Source organism: Coenobita brevimanus, chromosome 13 (genome assembly GCF_032717465.1).
Source record: "Coenobita brevimanus isolate Jiangsu-jjx chromosome 13, ASM3271746v2, whole genome shotgun sequence".
Classification (NCBI taxonomy): domain Eukaryota; kingdom Metazoa; phylum Arthropoda; class Malacostraca; order Decapoda; family Coenobitidae; genus Coenobita; species Coenobita brevimanus.
The window spans coordinates 48,131,325-48,151,345 of NC_136966.1; positions in this window are offsets into that span (position 1 = coordinate 48,131,325).

Genomic DNA, 20,021 nt, shown 5'->3' on the forward strand with positions numbered 1-20,021 from the left:
TTGTATTGAAATCCCCAGTTAGTATAATTCTTTCCGATTTCTCTTCCATTTTATGTAGCAAGGATCTTATACTCTGAATTGTACTCTCTGCCAGGTCCTCATATTCGTCTCTTTCCCATGTGTTTGATCTGGGTGACATATACAAATTGGCTACAATTACTTTACCTTCAGATGTGTCGATCTCTACTGCAATCAGTTCTACTTGTGATGGTATATCTAGGTTTATTTCCTTGACTTTTAGATTTTTCTTAGTTAATATTATAATTCCTCCTCCTTTTTTTAAGTTTCTGTCTCTTCTCCATATATTGTATTCCTCTAAGTTTAGTATGTCATTGGATATCCTTGGTGTTAATTTTGTCTCAGTTAGGCATATTATTTGTGGTTCATTTTCTCTGACATAATCATTCATCTCTAGTAATTTAGATACCATTCCATCCACATTTGAGTACATCAATTTTATCATCTTGTTTATATACTTGTCATGACATGGTTCTACTAACTTCCTCCTTTTTCTTCCATCCTGTTTGTGTACCACTTTCGTACCTGCAACCCGATTACTTTGTAAAAAAAAATTCTTCTTGTCCTCTTCTGATCTTGTGTGCGTGCATGTGTGCATTTGCGACAATACGTCTACTCATGTATGGTGCTAATCAATTAGTTTCGTTTAAAAAGGCTCAACATGCTTTCATGCGTCGGCCTTGGTCAACTAATGGCGGCTGTCCATGTTGCTCGATCTCTAGCAGACCCCCTAATCATTTCTTTATCAGTGAGATCTCACAATGACCTCGTCCCAGGTCTATTCTGGTCTCCCTCGTACAACCTTAGCCTCGACGTTGACACCTCGAACCTTCTGCATCCCACTGTTTTCATCCATCCTCTCAACATTCCCAAACCATCTGTCTACCCCTTCTTATCACAGCTCTAATACAAGTTCATTCAAGTCCCATACTTCCTGTCAATTCTTCAGTCGTTATCCTAACCCCGCCTGCCTTTCATTCAAGTATACATTCCGTCATATCATGTACTTTCTGTGTGTTTCAGCCCACGAACATCCTCTTTCTTTATTGCCCAGGTCTTGCAACAGTAAAAATATTACACTCCTAACACATCCTGCATACAAGGAGCCCATAGAAAGGAGGGAGAGAGCTCTCAATGTCGGGAGAGGCAACGGCTCCTAGAATTTCCTCCCCCACTCCATACCCTAGCCACAGAGCTAGCTCCTGCCCCACTTGCAGCACATAACATGTCTCCCAAATTTAAAAAAAAAAAAATCCTCTCACACTCAGGAGACTCTCCAACAGGACCAATGCTTTCACGCCTGTAAATCTCTACATCCTCTCCTCGACACAGCACATACGAAATAGGCATTATTTAGTAGCCTATCTCTAATACCCTACATCCTTTGTGCACCCACTTATCACAAACACTGTTCAAGATGCAGTTACGTCCCACACCCTTGAGGCAAATTCGACGTGGCCACACTCTTCTGCTTTCACAGTACCGCCACCAACCCTAGATATCGTCACTTTTGATTTATCAACGTTTGCTCTTAAACCCTTGTATCCCATTCCGTTTCTATCTATCTATCGCCAGACATCTTAATCCCCTAAGGGGTGGCCACAGCCCACTCCGCAGTTTCACTGCCCTGCTCCCAGCTCACACCCGCCTCTCTCATATACCTCTCCACTCCATCCCTCCATCTCATCCCTGGCCTCCCCCTCCCTCTCACCTCCTCCACCTCACTCACATACACTCCACTCGTCAGTCTCTCGCTCTCCATCCTCTCCATATAGCCAAACTAGCTCAGTGTATTTCTCCTAACGCTTTCTGTCACATCCACATCCACACCACAACACTCCTTCACTCTCTCACTTGTTAGTCTGTCTCTCCATGTGACTCCACATGCTCCTCTCAAATAACTCATTTCCACTCCTCTCACTCTTGACTTGTGTCCCTCCAGCAAGGTCCAAGCTTCAGTTCCATACATAACAGTAGAGTTGGTATCATAAAACTGTCATTCAGCGACATTTTTACTTCCATGCTCACTTCCCTGTTTCTAATCAGTGCTTTTAAAGAACCAGCAACCTTTCTTTCTTGCTTGTACCCTTTCAAGCACTTCACCCTCTAAACTTCCATCCTTACTCGTCACATTATTCAAGTACTTTAACGCACTCACATTTTCCATTTCCTCATCATCCAACCTCACTGTACATTCACTGACTCCGTTTCTCTCGAAGACCATAACTTTACTTTACCCTACATTCACCTTTAGATTCCGTTTCTTACACACACTCTTAAACTCATTCAACAAGCCTTGCAGCTCCCCTTCGTCTTCACTTAACAATACAGTATCATCTGCAAACAACAGTACAGGGAGTTTCGAAACACTACTCTCTCTCACTAGGGCCACTCCAACATCCACTGCCCTTATATTTCTTTTATAGCCCGATCCATATACAGATTGAACATGTTTGGAGACATGACACATCCCTGTTTCAATCCAACATTCAAATACGAAAATTCACTCAGTTCATCCGCACTGCAGTCTTAGGACCCTCATCCATACTCTTAACGGTATTCAACAGCTTCCTAATTACTCTGTACATTCTTAATACTTTCCACAGTTGTGTATCCTCCCTGTCATATGTTTTCTCCAAATCCATGAAGGCCGCGTACAACTTCTTTCCCTTCTCCAGAATCTTTTCCATTAAAGACCTAAGGATGAATATATGATCTACACAACCTCTTCCCTTCATAAAATCTCCCTGTTCTTCTCCAACTAATTCCTCTGTTATTTCCCTAACTTTGTCAGTAAGTATCCTACCATATACTTTTCCTATTACACGAAGAAGACAAAGGCCCCTATGCTTACCTGACACTTTTTTCCCCTTTTCCTTTGTACAAGAGAATAATTAAACTTCCGATCCTCCTGGACTTTATCTTCCTCCCAAGCCAATCTGCACATCTTCCACATTCATTCTATTACAATCTCTCCCCCATGCTTCAGCATTTCATCCCACGCTCCATCAATCCATGGGGCTTTCCCCATTTTGACTTCTTCATTGAATCCACAACTTCCATCCTACTGATTTCTTCCTCTCTTCTCACATCCCTCCTTCTCTCAGCCATTCCCCAGCCACTTATACTCGCATTACTTTCATTCCCTATGTTCAACAGTTCCTTAACGTGTTCTTTCCATCTGCTCACTTTTTCTCCCTTCTCCACTAGCAAGAAACCATTTTTACCTTTCACTCCCCGACTAACATCTTTATCACCCTGTCTATCTTTACCTTTTTCTAGAACATTTTCTTACATTCCCTCCTCTTTACGGTCAAATTCCTTCCAATTTTCTCATCCATACTCTTCATACTCTCTCGTGTTAATCTTTTCACCTCTCTCTTCCTCTTTACATATAACACCTTCTTCCGTCTCTCAGCTTCCTCCACACCCCTGCTTCCCATCCACTCACTGTATGCTTTTTTCTTTTGTGCCACATCCTGTCTCACCTCTTCATTCCACCATACTATTCCCTGCACCCCCTTTCGTCTTCTTTTCACCCCACACACCACCTAACATGCTGCACAGATTTCTCCTGGGAATATCTGACACACCAGTCCTGTATGAGACAGCCCTAGCATGTTCCAGATCATATTTACCCAGTCGTTCCTCCACTTCTCTCTTATATTCAGTTTCTCCACTCCTAAATCTTTCCCCTGTCTCCCATTCATTCTCCTTAGTCAAAGCAGTCATCAGAATTCATCTCCCAACGGAGTCGGTCACATAAAAAAAAAAAAAAAAAAAGTCACCATGTTAAGCAATAAGGGGCTCAAAACTGAAACCTGACGCACGCCAGCATTCGCGAAAACCTCATCGCTCAAATTTCCATTCACTTTCACTTGGGTGCAGGCACCTTGTACACTTTCTCCAAAAAGTATCGGTGCACTGTTCCCGCGAAACAATAACGCCACAGACGATGTATATTGCAAAATGCCCATTGACTGCACCCCGCGCTAGCAAACCTGATTTCATAAGGATCTACGAGTACTATATCACATGTTGGGGACATTTCCTAAGAGCTATATTATGATAAAAATATTCATATGAGCAAATGTTGATCTTCTAGGGACATTACTTGCTGTATTGGTCATTTCCGACATCATCGGAACACTCCTGTGCGATACTTTTTGGAGCTAATGTACATCGCCATAGCTACTCTAAGCAGTCACAAAGTCTCTGATTTCAGATTTTGTCCTATATACCCGCTTTCTGGCCCTACCCAGGGCAGCCAAGTATTCCTGTGTTACCACCCTTTGTCCATTCCCAGAAAAGTCTTCTCTGCTCCTTAACTGTGGCTGCTTCATCTTCAGCACCATGCAGTCTTGCTTTGGTGGGCCCGTATTCCATCGACACTGAATCAGTAAACTTTAAAGAAACTGTTTTTGAGAGCTATGCAGGCTGACTGTCTACAGCTCCCTGTTCAGCAACCCCTCTACTCATCTCGCTATAGGGGACATCTCTTACTGCTCTTTTTTTTTTTTTTTTTTTCAACTAAAATATTATCCTGTTCGGTGCAAAGGTCCATTTCTTTACTACCCACATTTTCAGCAACATGTTGCTTTTTAGTAATTTTTATTGCTCCACTCACTCCTCACTCTTAAGTTTTACATCCTTCCTCAACCTCCTATCACTCCTCCTGACCAGGAAATAATCTGGCTACTGGTATTCCCAGATTCAAATGCAATCATCCTACTCCCTCTCTCCCTAAAAAGTACTTTGCACACTTTAGTGTTCATTGCTCCCTCAGACTATAATATTCTCTCCCCTTCCCTATTTCTTGAACCATATGAGCATTCCCTGTGCACTCCTTATCCATGAGCTGCAGCATCCACGCGACCGTTTAAATTCCCATCCAAAATGACAATCTCATCATCCTCTGTACCACCAACCTCGCATATCAAATCCCCAAATCTTTCCTTTTCACCATCATCCAAGCCAGCCTGTGGGGCATACGCCAAAATAAATGTAAGCAGGAGCTTCCCAACCAATGTTTTCCATTCTATAACCCTTTCATTTAACTCTTAATACATCCATAACTCGTTCCACCCATTTCTCTTCGATCAGCATACCCACATCGCTATATCCGTTCACACACTATCCGTTCAGAGGAAGAGAGGTGGTGAGGTGGGCAATGTGAATGCTTGGGATCGAGGAGCGGCTTGTTAGGGTCGCAATGGCCATGTCTGTAGGTGCTCACACCCTGGTACGGGTGAATGGGGATTTGAGTGATGAGTTTTCCGTGACTGTTGGTGTTCACCAGGGGTCAGTTCTGAGCACCTTGTTAATCATAGTACCTGAAATCCTCTCACGTGACTTCAGAAATGGACTCCTGTGGGAGATGTTGTATGCTGATGATTGGTGTTGGTTGCAGAGAATGAAAGGGAGGCGGAGAAAAGATTTAGAAAGTGGAGAGATGGTATGGAGCATAAGGGCTTAAGAGTAAACACAGATAAAACAAAAGTTGGTATCTAGGGCTGGGGGCGGTACTATCAAGGAAGGGGGAGAATGGCCATGTGCAATTTGTCACAAGGGCGTGTGAAGTAATTCCATCTTGTGCAGTGTTTATGATAAGTGGGTGCATAAGACATGTAGTGATATTAGAGGCAGACTGCGAGATAATGCTGATTTCATATGTGTAGTTTGTCGGGGAGAGCATGTGGATATTGCCAGGCATGAAAGGACTGAACTTGCTGGTGAGTGTTTTGAATGTGTGGAAGAGTTTTGTTATTGGAGACTTGTTATGCACTGGATGTGGGGCAAGAGCTACTGTGGCTAGAGTGAGGAGTGGTTGGAGCTGTTGCCTCTCCTGACATTGAGAGGGCCCTCCCTCAGTCCTAGTGGATCTTGTATGTGGCATGTGTTAGGAGTGTAATATATGGTAGTGAGACCTGGGTAATGAAGGAAAAAGATATTCATAGGCTCAAATGTACAGAAATGGCAATGATTTGGTGGATGTGCAGTGTGTCCTTGAGTGCAAGGCCTGGAGGGGCTAGGTTTTCGATGGAAGAGTTAAGAGGTAGGATGGGACCGGAGTGTACTGGTGTTGTAATGAGGATATGTAGATTGAGATGTTTTGGGCATGTGGAGAGGGTGGGGGATGATAACTGGGTGCAAAAGTAAGAAGTGTTAATGTTGGGAGTAGGGCAGTGAGACGTAGGCCGAGAAAGACCTGGGACGAGGTCCCAGGAAAGTTGCCAGAGATCGAGACGCATGGAAAGCCACCATTAGGTGACCAAGGCCGATGCATGCAAGCATGTTGGAGCCTTCAATAAAGAAAACGACGGAAACGACACATCGCTTCCAAAATAATATACACCTACAGAACTTCCCAATAATTTTCCTAACTGACCATTCCCTGAACCTAACTTTCCGTATGCAGTAGACATCTACCTGCCTCCTGGTAAACGTTTCCACTACTTGCCCACCTTTACCTTTCAAGCTACCTACATTCCAAGATGCCACTCAGAACCCCATGGGTGATTTGTTCTCCTCAGGCTTGCATTTTACACATGTCTTTGATTTAGTCATGATAGGTAAATAAAGAAAGGGATGGACAACATCCCCTGCCCTCCCACACAGCCCCAAGTAGAGGCAGGGGGCCAAGGACACGTAGCCCACCAGCCATGGCCAGTGGCTGTGGCAGTGCCCTCAGGGCATCCTGCCTAGACAGCTAAAGGGACACCTTTCACACTTTTGTTCCGTAACTGACCCCTTATCATACATCGAATTATAGGACAACATCTTGGGACACTATTCCCGGGTTTAGGCCATTCTGTGTTTGATAGAAGCCACATCCTGGAAACCACAATGCCCTGTACCCTCAGGCTCAGATCTGAGCCCCATCCCATCCTGGCCCCAAAGCTGCACCAACAGAGCCCGCACTGTACCCCTAGTCAGGTCCACCAGAAGATAACTAGAACAACCTTTCTGGCTGCATTCCCTTGCTGGCATCAACCCCGGTGACATAGTAGTGTACAGAATGTGGTATGTCAAGTGCTTGTAGTATAGTACATGAGACAGAAAAGTGTTCGCATTATTCCTATTTTCCTCCACAGAAACTGATGGCAACCACTGAGTATAACCCCCATAGTCTTAGAAGAATGGCAACCAGTAACAGCTTGATGGCGACCCCAGAAGGCAAGATGACCCTAAACAGCAGGATGACAATATACAACAACAAAATGACTGCAGACGACGAGATGACATCCTAGGATGGCGTGACTGCAACAGCAGAGGAAAAACGGCAACCTTTAATGACAAATGGCAACCTTGGATGGCGAGATGGCAACAAAAGAAGACAACCAAAGAGAACAAGATGGCAACCCTGGAGAGCAAGAGGAGCCAGCCAGAGAAGCCATCAGTGTCTGGGTCAAAAGTGACATAGGAAGCTTCCGAGCACATTTCCCTCAGTGATTTATTTTCCTTACACCCAAGCTTTCTCTAGCATGCTGTTTGTAGTTTTAATATCGATAACCTGCATCAGTAAAAAGATGAAAGTTATAAGTGTAGACTAAATTGGTAAGGAAGAGTTGTTTGGAAGCATCCGAAGCCACACAAAATATGAGGCTGTAGCGTGTATTTGTAGGTGATGTAGTAGGGATGATGAAGCAGTTATGGCAGCACTTGTATACCGTGACTCTGGTAGGCAATCCACTCCTTCGGCACCTTTAATGTTTCTCTGTTTCCCCAGGTGATAGACACTGATACTAGGGAGAAAGAAGAGACAGAATTGGAACCAGCTGAGTGACTTTAATGTACCCGTGTGTCCCCAGGTGATAGACTGATGCTAGGGAGGGAAGAGAGAGAATTGGACCCAGCTGAGAGAGACCAGAGACATGGTAGCACCAGACAGGACAGGTTGAAGGTTGTTGTTTTTTTGTTTTTTTTTCTTCTTTTAGGGTTTGATTTGTGTGTGTGGTTCTACAGTGAGCAGGTTAGAGAGGAATAGGAGGGCAAGCCAGCTGTAGATGGAGATAGGTTATTGCACAGAGAGGTAGAGAGGAATAGGAGAGCAAGCCAGCTGGAGAAGGAGATACCTTATTGCACTAAATTCACTGATATACTTCGATCTATCTAACTATAGCCAGACGCCATAAGCCCGTAAGGGGTGGCCGTTTGACTCTGAGTTAGTTGCTTTATGGGAAGGGGCACTAACCCTCCACCAACCCACATGCTGACACGTAGGAAACACTTATAAATTGGTTATATGGTTACCACCAAGCACGGCAAATAGTTTCCTGGCTGACAGGAAACTGTTTTGCTTGTGATTCATGACTCAATGTAAAGCCACCTGAAAAGGAAAGAAGAGTAATGAAAACTGACAGGAAATTGAGAGATATAGGAAAAGAAAGGGGTAGACGAAAAAGAAAAAATGAAGGAAGAAATAGGCAGCACTACATTAAGTGGGTGGATGATGGGTCGCCACCAACTGCCAACAATATTCTGATTATGAGCGAAGGCAAAGCTCTAGCGAGTATCGTCAAGTGGCATTTTCTCATATATGAGTGGCCAGACCAGGCCAGATCATAACGCTTTTGAGAAGCTTATATCTCAGCAACCAGTTGGTGCACGTGACATGCGCCAAGTGCAGCATGTCAAAAACCTTCAGAAGAGGGCCACAGGCCAGACAGTTTGTCGTAAAAGGATGAAACTTGGTAGGTAGATAGCCATCGAAATTATCTAGGCATCCCTAGGGTTTAACACCACATTTCAATGCTTTCAGATTTAAATGGCCTCACTCGTACCTCGCCGACAAAGGTGATTTACTGGTAATACCTGAACTATTTTGTGACATACTAGAAACTTTTTTTTAGTGATACCCTATACCTTCTTCAGGCACAAAATAATCCATGGGTATAGATGGCAAGTGTTGAGAAGGGTGGGTGGTGTACTGAATGAACGGAAGGCAGTGATTGATTATGTGTGTGTGAACGAAAGGATGCGAAGGTGTGTAATGGATGCAAGAGCATATAGAGGTTGGGAGAGTGGACTTTCTGACCACCACCAAGTGGTGGTCAGGATCAAGGTCCAAGTGAAATGAAGAAATAGAAGAAGGGTAGGACGGGAGGAAGTAGTTTATGCAAGGAGAGTGGAAAGGTTACAAGTGGATGAGAAAAAGGCAGAATATAAGAGGGAAATGGAGGAGCGATTGGGTAAATATGGATTGGAGCTGATGGGGGATGTGGCAGGTGTGTGCAAGATATTCACGGAAGAAATCTGTGCGGCATGTGAGATGGAGTGGGGTGAAGAGAAGACGAAAGGGGGTGCAAGGAACAGCATGGTGGAAGGAAGAAGTGAGAGAAACTGTGGCACAAAAGAAGAAAGCATATAGGGAGTGGATGAGAAACGGGGGTTGGAAGAAGTTGAGAGATAGAAGAGAACGTTATATGTAGAGAGGGAGAGAGAGGTGAAAACATTGGTAAGAGAGTGTAAGAAGAGAGTGGATGAGGAATTTGGAAGGAATTTGAGTGGAAAGTGGAGGGAATGTAAGAAAATGTTCTGGAAAGAGGTAGAGAGAGTTAGACAGGGTGGCAATGAAGTTAGTCGGGGGAGTGAAAGATAAAAATGGTAGATTACCAGTGCAGAAGGGAGAAAAAGTGAGCAGATGGAAAGAACACTTTCAGGAATTATTGAACATAGAGAATGAAATTAATGCGAGTATAAGTGGCTGGAGAATGGCTGGGAGGAGGAGTATTGTGAGAAAAGAGGAAGAAATAAGTAGGATGGAAGTTGTGGAAGCAATGAAGAAAGTCATAATGGGGAAAGCCCCAGGAATTGATGGAGTGTGTTGTGAAATGCTGAAGCATGGGGGAGAGAGAGTAGTAATATGGATGTGCAAGATGTGCAGATTGGTCTGGGAGGAAGGTAGAGTCCCAGAGGATTGGAAGTCAGGTATAATTATTTCTTTGTACAAAGGAAAAAGGGAAAAAGAAGTGTGTGGTAATCATTGGGGCATTTGTCTTCTTAGTGTAATAAGAAAAGTATATAGTAGGTTACTTACTGACAGAGATCGGGAAATAATGGGGAAATAACAGAGGAATTAGTTGGAAAAAAGAAGGAAGGTTTTAGGAAGGGAAGAGGTTGTGTAGATCAGATATTCATTTTTAGATCTTTAGTGGAAAAGTTTCTAGAGAAGGGAAAGAAGTTGTATGCAGCCTTCATGGATTTGGAGAAAGCATATTACAGGGTGGATAGACAAGGACTGTGGAAAGTATTAAGAATATATACAGTAGATGGGAAGTTGTTGAAAGCTGTGAATAGTATCCTTGAGGGTGCTAAGGCTGCATTGCGTGTGGATAGTGAACTGAGTGAAATTTTCTACTTGAAGATTGGATTGAAACAGGGATGTGTCATGTCTCCATGGTTGTTCAGTCTGTATATGGATGGGGTTATAAAAGAGATACAAGGTAGGGCAGTGGATGTTGGAATGGCCCTAATGAGAGAGGGCAGTGTTTGGAAACTCCCAGCACAGATGTGGGCAGATGATACTGTGTTGTTAAGTGAAGATGAAAGGGAGCTGCAAGGCTTGGCGGATGAGTTTGGGTGAGTGTGTATGAAACTGAATCTGAAGGTGAATGTAGGGAGAGTAAAGTTATGGTCTTCGAAAGAAATGTAATCAGTGAATGTACAGTGACTTTGGATGAGGAGGAAATTGAAAATGTGAGTGCGTTTAAGTACTTGGGTAGTGTGATGAGTAAGGGTGGGAGTTTGGAGGGTGAAATGCATGAAAGGGTACAGCAAGGAAGAATGGTTGCTGGTTCCTTGAATGCAGTCATAAGAAACAGGGAAGTGAGCATGGAAATGAAAAAGTTACTGCATAACAGTATTGTGATACCAACTCTAACGTGTGGAAGTGAAGCTTGGACCTTGTTGGGGGGACAGAAGTCAAGCGTGAGAGCAATGGAAACGAGTTATTTGAGAGGGGCCTGTGGAGTCACATGGAGAGAGAAACTGACAAATGAGAATGTGAAGGAGCGTTGTGGTGTGGATGTGGATGTAATAGAAAGCGTTAGGAGAAACACATTGACGTGGTTTGGCCATGTGGAGAGGATGGTGAGTGAGAGACTGACGAGGAGAGTGTATGTGAATGATGTGGAGGGGAGAGAGTGAGGGAGAGGCCTAGGATGAGATGGAGGGGTGGAGTGGAGAGAGATATGAGAGAGGGGGTGTGTGAGCCGGGGGTTGGGCACTAAAATGGCGTGGGACAGGGCGACATGGAGGCGATTTGTTTGTGGCCACCCCTTACGGAATTAAGGCGTCTGGCAATAGATAGATAGAAAATCACTGCCTCCTGCCAGAGTAACTTAACATACTGCCGCCATAGCTACTCCTGTACTTTGTAGACATGCATTACATATGTGAGCACTTGTGAGAAAATAATTATAATAAAAAGACAAGTTGTATATCAAATTTATTCCACCTTTCATGCTATAGTTAGAAGTGGATAAAAGCATACGAAAATAAAACCCACATTTCAACTTTAAAACTGTCAGATCCAGTAGACTATGTTATAAACTCCAAGGGTGTAAAACCCTTTTTTCAACTTTGATGACTGAATTTATCGATAAGGAGAGCAAAACTAGGACTTCAATCACTTAGGCTTTATTAATGGATACCTACTGCAAATTAATAATGGGTATGGTAAGTTGTAATGACAGCGAGAGTCCCTGGGTCCAATTCCTGGTATATTAAGTGATTAGCCCTAATAGCCTCATCTAGGCTGGAATTTATAATCGTCCACAATGCTAGTTTCACGTGGTACCTGCAGTGTTTCTTGCTACTGCCAGGCTATTTCATACGCCTTAAAGAAGATACCTGGTGGTGCTCAGGTACACTAGGCCTACAGGTCATCTTTGATCTCTTGGTAACTTATATCCAAGTTATATTTATTGTTGTTCTTTTAATCTCATGATTACTTCTTAGTTACTTTCATCTTTTAGTTACTTAGGTCTATGCTTTATATAACAATACCACTTCATACCAGCACTGTTTATACCATGCTTTATGCTAGCACTGTATACTTATCCGCACTCAATAGCAGTTTCATACATGTTTTTTATCAAAGATCCTATTCAAATCTTTTCAGTCACCAGAGTATGCAGAAAGTCCTCATAACTCAGGCCTGTCGTGGAGTAAAAATGCTATTACAAGTTCCATTGCTACCTATGGAACAAATTTGTCATCTTCCTAGTTTGGTACTTTCTGTGTCAAGCTTTCAGAACACATCGGAGGCATAGTAGGAGGGCTGGCTGTGTTAGGAAGAGGGCTGGCTGTGTTCGGAAGAGGGCTGCCTGTGTTAGGAAAAGGGCTACCTGTGTTAGGAAGAGGGCTGCCTATGTTATGATGAGGGATGCCTGTGTTAGGAAGAGGGATGCCTGTGTTATCAAAGACGCTGCAGGTAGTTTACCATTGTACCCTTTTGTCCAAAACATTTTCAGTGTAGGTAATGGTCATTCCTTTTACTTATGCCAGTATTTCAAAGGAAATCCAAATACCGATTCCTTTGCAATGTTGTTAAAGCCATTCCAGGTTCCAGCCACATTTCATAGTGATCCTTGACAAAATTCATCAGTGTTTTCCAGTCAGGTAGACACTGTCCCCTTATCATAGCTTATCACCAGCTGTGAATGAGGCCCAGAGACTAATTAATTAGAAGGTTGGATTGATTTAGTTAGGGAGTGGTAGTGGGACTCAGTTTTCCTTGGACAAGGAAAAGGAAAGAAAATGCACAAACTTCCAGTGTTTTTTTTTTTTTCTGCATCTTTACGTAAACTAGTTCATGATAACCTTTCCTTTCTTCGTAACTAGCACTAAATTAGTCTTCAATATTCTAAGTGGCTCTGGAGATATCGTAATACCTCTCCTTCAGCGACTTAATATGCGCAATACAATTCAGTATCCCCTTGTTTCTTACAGATACCAAATAGCTAAAATAAACTACCAGTTCCAGGCGCAATGCTAGTAGGTGCGCGGTAGCACAGTGAGTAGAGCGGCAGCATGCCAATCTGCTGGACCCGGGTTCGATCCCCGGCGAAATAGAGGTACATTTAAAAAATATGGCAGTGTCCGTAGTGACGTGCTATTGAGCTCGGATTCGACTCCCGGCTGATATAGAGGTAAATTTGTGATAGTTTGGCAGACACATAGTGGTCTGCCTGTGGTGGTGGTGTTTGACGTCAGCCACTTAGTGGTCTGCCTTGGGGAGGGGGAATGTAAAAGTAGATAGATTCACACATACTCTAGACTGACACACATATACATTTACACAAGAGACACACATTCACTTACACAAAACATTCACACCTACATGCACTTACACAAGTCAGTCACACACACACATGCGCAAAGACACACACAAAACCACATATGACAGGCACACACACAGACAAAACATATACATAAGAGTAGGTGGTGGAATGGAAGGGGGTTTTAGTTCGAAGGCCAAAAATCCAATATTGGATTTTTTGGACTTTGAAATAAAACCCCCTTCCATTCCACCACCTACTCTTATGCATGTGTTATGTCTGTGTGTGCGCCTTTCTTATGTATGTAAGTGTCTTCATGCGTGCGTGTGTAAGATCAAGTGTGTGAAAGTGCATGTGACTTGTGTAAGTGCATGTGTGTGTCTTTTATAAGTCTGTGTGTGTGCCTGTTTTGTGAAAGTGGATGTGTGTGTCTGTGTAGTGTGAGTGTGTGTGAAGCTATCTACTTTTACATTCCCCCCTCCCCAAGGCAGGCCACTAAGTGGCTGCCGTCAAACACCACCACCACAGGCAGACCACTATGTGACTGCCAAACTGCCACTAATTTACCTCTATTTCAGCCGGGAGACGAACCCGGGTCCAACGGTAGGCCACTACGGACACTGCCATATGTTTTAAATGTACCTCTATTTCGCCGGGGATCGAACCCGGGTCCTGTAGAATGGCATGCTGCCGCTCTACTCACTGTGCCACGGAGGACACACTAACGTGATGCCTGAAACCTGTGGTGTATTTTAGTTATTTGGTATCAGTAAGAAACAAAGGAATGCTAAATGTAAAGTGTAAAGTAAGTGGCAAAGGAAGAGTTGTTAGGGTCCAGAACCACTTTGAGTATTTATAAGTGAAGAATATCATTTGTACTTATATATACAGGAAGGAAAGAAAAATTGCAACAGTATTTTTATTTATTTTTCCTTACTTAAAAATAATTTTCAATACTATTTTTTTACTTCCCCTCTGTTGTTTTTATTTACCGTGTCTCTTCAGACTCGTATGGCTCACTCAGCTGGACCAAATCCCCTGACATCACCTGAAAAAATATGCTAGAGTTGTGCTGGTCATGCCGGGGTTAATGCTAATTGTATTAACTCTCTCAGGCTCCTATGAATCACTCTCAGCTGAATAAAATCGTCTGGTTCAACTGGAATGTCACTAATTGTCCCGAATATCGGCGGGTTAACAAATGCCTAAGCTAACCCTCTAATACTAGGGTGTACTCTATGTCCAGCTGACGGGGGGGACTATGTTATTCGGCTGAGAGTAAGTCACTGGAGCCTGAGAGAGAGATTATGATCTTTATTCACCTTAACTTGGCGGAAAAAGCATTGGTCATCCCTGCATCTTAATTTCTGACCCGTAGACAATGCATTAACACTACAGTACGATGCTGGTTAAGAAGAAATGACAAGGAAAGGATGCAGGGACGTAGTATTGTCTGATTCTACCACTGAGCTACGAGGAATAAGCTACAAAAAGACGAAAAATTCTGCCCAGTTAGTCTATAGCTACAGCACAGCATTCAAGGTGGAGAGATGGCAATTCTAGGTCAAGTTAAAGGAAAAAGAGCAGTGTCGTCCGATTGACCAAATCCCTTCGTGGCAGTGCAGAGGTGGTGCCATCTTGTGTGGGGAATGCGAGAATTCCAGCCCATTCAGCACGAGGATGCAAATCTAATTTCTCAAACTGAAAGGGTTAGATAAAATATTACTGAGCCCTTCCATATAACAAAGCTACCCACAGCTATATATAACCGTCTGGGGGAAATAATAATAATATTTAAAAAAGCCTACATAATGTAAAAACATCTGTCCACTTCTGGCACTCGATCCTTGGCGCCTACAAGACAGCATAGTCAGTCTGCTGACGTCACCTTTTATTCTTACTCTTTCCTAGGCTTCACACGATCTCTAAAAGCTTAAAAAAAAATCTCTCATAATGAAAAAAAGAAGAAAAAAAAAACAGTCTTTACTAACCCACAGATATAGAAGAAAATATTTACCGTGTTCAAGCTAGTAGCACATCCCACCCAACACCATTCCAACACCCTGCACCCCACCTAGAACCGCTCCAATCCAACAACAACCCACCCGACCCCCATCCTACCCCACTACACCCCACCCAACTCCAATCCTACCCCATTACACATAACTCAAAGCCGATCCCACCCCATTAAACCTCACCCAACCAATATTCAACGCCACTGTACCCCTACCAACCGAGATCCTACCACACTATACCCACCCAACCCCGATCCTACCCGACTAAACCCCACCCAACCCCGATCCTACCCTACTAAACCCCACCCAACCCCGATCCTACCCCACTAAACCACACCCAACCGGAATCCTACCCAGCTACAACCCATCCATCCCCGATCCTACCACACTGCACCCCACCCAACCCCGATGCAGCCCAGCTGCACCCCACCCAACCCCACCCAACCCCGATCTAACCCCACTGCACCCCTCCCAACCAAACCCAACCCCGAGCCTACCCCAGTGAACCCCACCCAACCATGATCCTACCTCACTGCACAACACCCAATCCCAGCCAACCCCGATACTACCCCACTGAACCCCACCCAACCCCACCCAACCCCGATCCTACTTCACTGCACTCCAACAAACCCCGATCTTACCCTACTACACCCCATACAACCCCAATCCTACCCTAGTGCACCCCACCCAACCCCAATCCTACTTCAATGCACCCCACTCAACCCCACCCAACCCCGATCCTACCCCATTCCACCCCACCCAACCCTGATCCTACCCGACTGCACCCCACCCAACCTCGTTCCAACCCCACTGCGACCCATCCAACCACGATCCTACCCCACCGAAACACACCCAACCCCGACCCTAACCCAATGCGCCCCACATAATCCAGACCCTACTCCATCGGACCCCACCCAACCCCACCCAACCCCGATCTTACAGCACTGCACCCCACCCAACCCCGATCCTACCTGACTGCACCCCACCCAACCCCGACCCTACCCCACTGCACCCCCCAACCCCACCCAACCCCGATTATACAACAATGAAACCCGCCCAACCCCGATCCTACCCCACTTCACCCTCCCAACCCGACGTAATCCCGATCCTACCCAACTGCACCCAACCCAACTCCGATCGAATCCCACTGAACCCGACCCAACCCCACCCAACCCCGATTCTACCCCACTGCACCCCACCCAACCCCAATCCTACCTCACAGCACCCACACCAACTCCGATCCTACCCCACTGCACACAACCAAAACCCAATCCTACCTCATTGCACCCAACCCAACCCCGATCCTATCCCACTGCACCACACCCAACCCCTCTCAACCCCACCAAACTCCGATCCTACCCAACTGCACCCTCCAAACCCCACCTATACCCTATTTTACCCCACTGCACCCCACCCAACCACGATCCTATATCACTGCACCCCACCCAATCCCGACCCTACCCCACTGCACCCACCCAACCCCACCAAACCCCACCCAACGCCGATCCTACCCCAGTGCACCCCACCCAACCCCACCCAATCCCAATCACACCCCACTGCACCCCAGCGAACCCAATACAACCCAGATCCTACCTCACTGCACCCATCTAACCCCCATCCTACCCCACTCCACGCCATCCAACCCCGATTCAACATCATTGCACCCCACTCAACCACGATCCTACCCCACTGCACACTACTCAACTCCACCCAACCCCGATCCTACCTCACTGCACCTCACCCAACCCAGATCCTACCTCACAGCACCTAATCCAACCCCCATCCTACACCAGTGCAACCCACCCAACACCGACCCTACCTCACTGCACCCCACCCAACCTCACCCAACCCCAATCCTACCCCATTTCACCCCACCCAACCCCGATCCCACCCCACTGCATCCCACTCAACCCCGATCTACCCCACTGCATCCTACCCAACCCCGATCTTACCCCGCTGCATCCCACCCAGCCCTGATCCTTCCAAACTGGACCCTACCCCACCCAAACCGGATCCTATCCCATTTCACTCCACCGAACCCTAAACCTACCCCACTGCACCTTACCCAACCACGATCCAACACCACTGAACCCCACCCAAAACCTATCCGACCACACTGCACCCGGCCCAACCCCGTTCCTGCCCCATTGCACTCCACCCAATCCCTATCCTACCCTACTGCATCCCACTTAACCCCAATCCTACCCAACTTCACCCCACCCAACCCCGAACCTACCCCACAGCACCCCACCCAACCACGATCCTACTCCACTGCACCCCACCCAGCCACGATCCTACCCCATTTCACCCCACCCAACCACGATCCTACCCCACTGCACCCCACCCAAAATCTATCTGATCACACGGCACCCCACCCAACCCCGTTCCTGCCCCATTACTCTCCACCCAACCCTTATCCTACTCCACTGCACTCCACCCCACCCCAATCCTACCCAACAGCATCCAACTCAACCCCGATCCAACTTCATTGCGCCCCACGCAATTCTGATACTACCTCACTGTACCCCACCCAACTCCGATCCCATTCCACTGCACCCCACGCATCCTCGATCCTACCCCATTGCACGCCACCCAAGGTCTATCCTACCCCACTGCACCCCACCCAACTCCGATCCTATTCCACTGCACCCTACCCAACCCCTCCCCTACTCCGCTGCACCTCACCCAACCCCGAACCTACCCCACTTCACCTCACCCAACCCCGATCCAACCACACTGCACCTCACCCAAACCCGATCCTACCCCACTGCACCCCATCCAACCCCGCTCCTACTCCACTGCACCACACCCAACCCTGATCCTACCCCACTTCACCCCACTCAACCGCGATCCTACCCCACTGCATCCCACCCAAAATCTATCCGACCACATTGCATCCCACCCAACGCAGGTCCTGCCCCATTACATTCCACCCAACCCCTATCCTACTCCACTACACTCCACCACACCCCGATCCTACCCGTCTGCATCCCACGCAACCCCGATCCTATCTCATTGCGCCCCATGCAACTCTAATCCCACCCTACTGCATCCCACCCAACTCCGATCCTATCCCACTGCCCCCCACCTAGCCCTACGCCTACCCCACTGCACCCCACACAACCCCGATCCTACCCCACTGCACCCCACCCAAACCCGCTCCCACCCCACTGCACCCCACCCAACCTCGAGCCTACCCCACTGCACCCCACCCAACCCCGTGCCAACCCACTGCATCCCACCCAACCCCGATCATTCCCCACTTCACCCCACACAACCCCGAGCATACCCTACCTCAGCATATCACTTGAAAATAATTTTAAAGCAGAGTGATTTAAAAATATTATCCATTGCATGGGTTATGAAGTGTCTGGTGAAGCAGTGTTGGATAAGGTGTAGACGTGCTGTAGGATTGGTATTGTAAGGTTACTTTTGGTTGGGGTAGAGAAAAGGGTAGAGTACGGTGTGGTAAGATAGAGTTGGGTAGGATAGTCAGACTAGGTAGGTTAAGTTTGGTTGGGTAGTGTAAGGTTGATTAGGGTAGGGTATAGTCAGATAAGGTAGGGTAGGTAGGGTAGGTTAGGGTAGGGTAGGGGACTCAATAAAGGTTCTTCAGTTTTGGTACTGTGGTTTCAGTTTGGGTAGGGTTCAGGGGTTAGATATAAATTTCACTGGGCCCTCCTATAAGACTAGGCCACTCACAGCTGAGAAAATCGTCAGAAGTTAGCAACAGCAAAATATATAAACGTCTACATGAAACTTAAACATCTAGCCTCCTCCGAGACTCGAATCTTCGAGCGTATGACATGGTGCTCGCAATCTGTTTACAGCACTTTTTAATCCTGTTCTTTGTTTGCCTTCAGAAGATTTCCAACAGTTTAAGAAAAACCCTCTCAGGATGATGGGACAAAAACATTAACCCCTTCAGACCGATGGGGACAGGTGTTATGGAGCCTAATTAGCCTTACCATGAAACATGTATTTATTATTTTACCACCTGGGTATATAGGTCATGCCGACGAGAAGTCTACCCTAAGCTCAGTAAACTCGTTTCGTGTGTGTGTGTGTGTGTGTGTGTGTGTGTGTGTGTGTGTGTGTGTGTGTGTGCATGTGTATAAGTAAGGCGTCACCAGAATGAAGGGGTTGATGCAATGATGTGAAAATGCTATGTGTCTTGCAATCACTCACCCGCATGGCCAAAAATTCATCTCTTGGGCATTCTTCCTCAGTCTGCCACTCTCCCTCCCTTCCACCTCCATTCTTCTAACCCAGTGTATCGAAGCATGGTTTTGAGTTTGGTCTGGTACTTTCTGACTTTACCTTTAGTGTAAACTTTAGTAGGTGGTCAGCTTTTGATTCATTCTCCCTGAAAAAGAAAAAAATAGTATCCGTTCATTATACTCATTATTCATACTTACTGTTAAGAATGAGGTGGATAAGAACAAGCAGAAAAAGGGAAGAGGGAGAGAAAATGAACACAAAAATCTAAAAAATAAGTAAATCAATAAATAAAGGAGACCTGTCATTGGGGTATCCAGTAATATGGCCTTTGGTCCCTTTTTCCCAGCATTATAAAATGTATATACATAGAAATAATATAGACTGTCTTCAATGTTCCATATTATGTTGGTTCATATTCTCAAAACTAAGAGGCCGAAGGAGTATGAAAGACCATAGTATTGACGGTCACTATTGGAAGACGTGT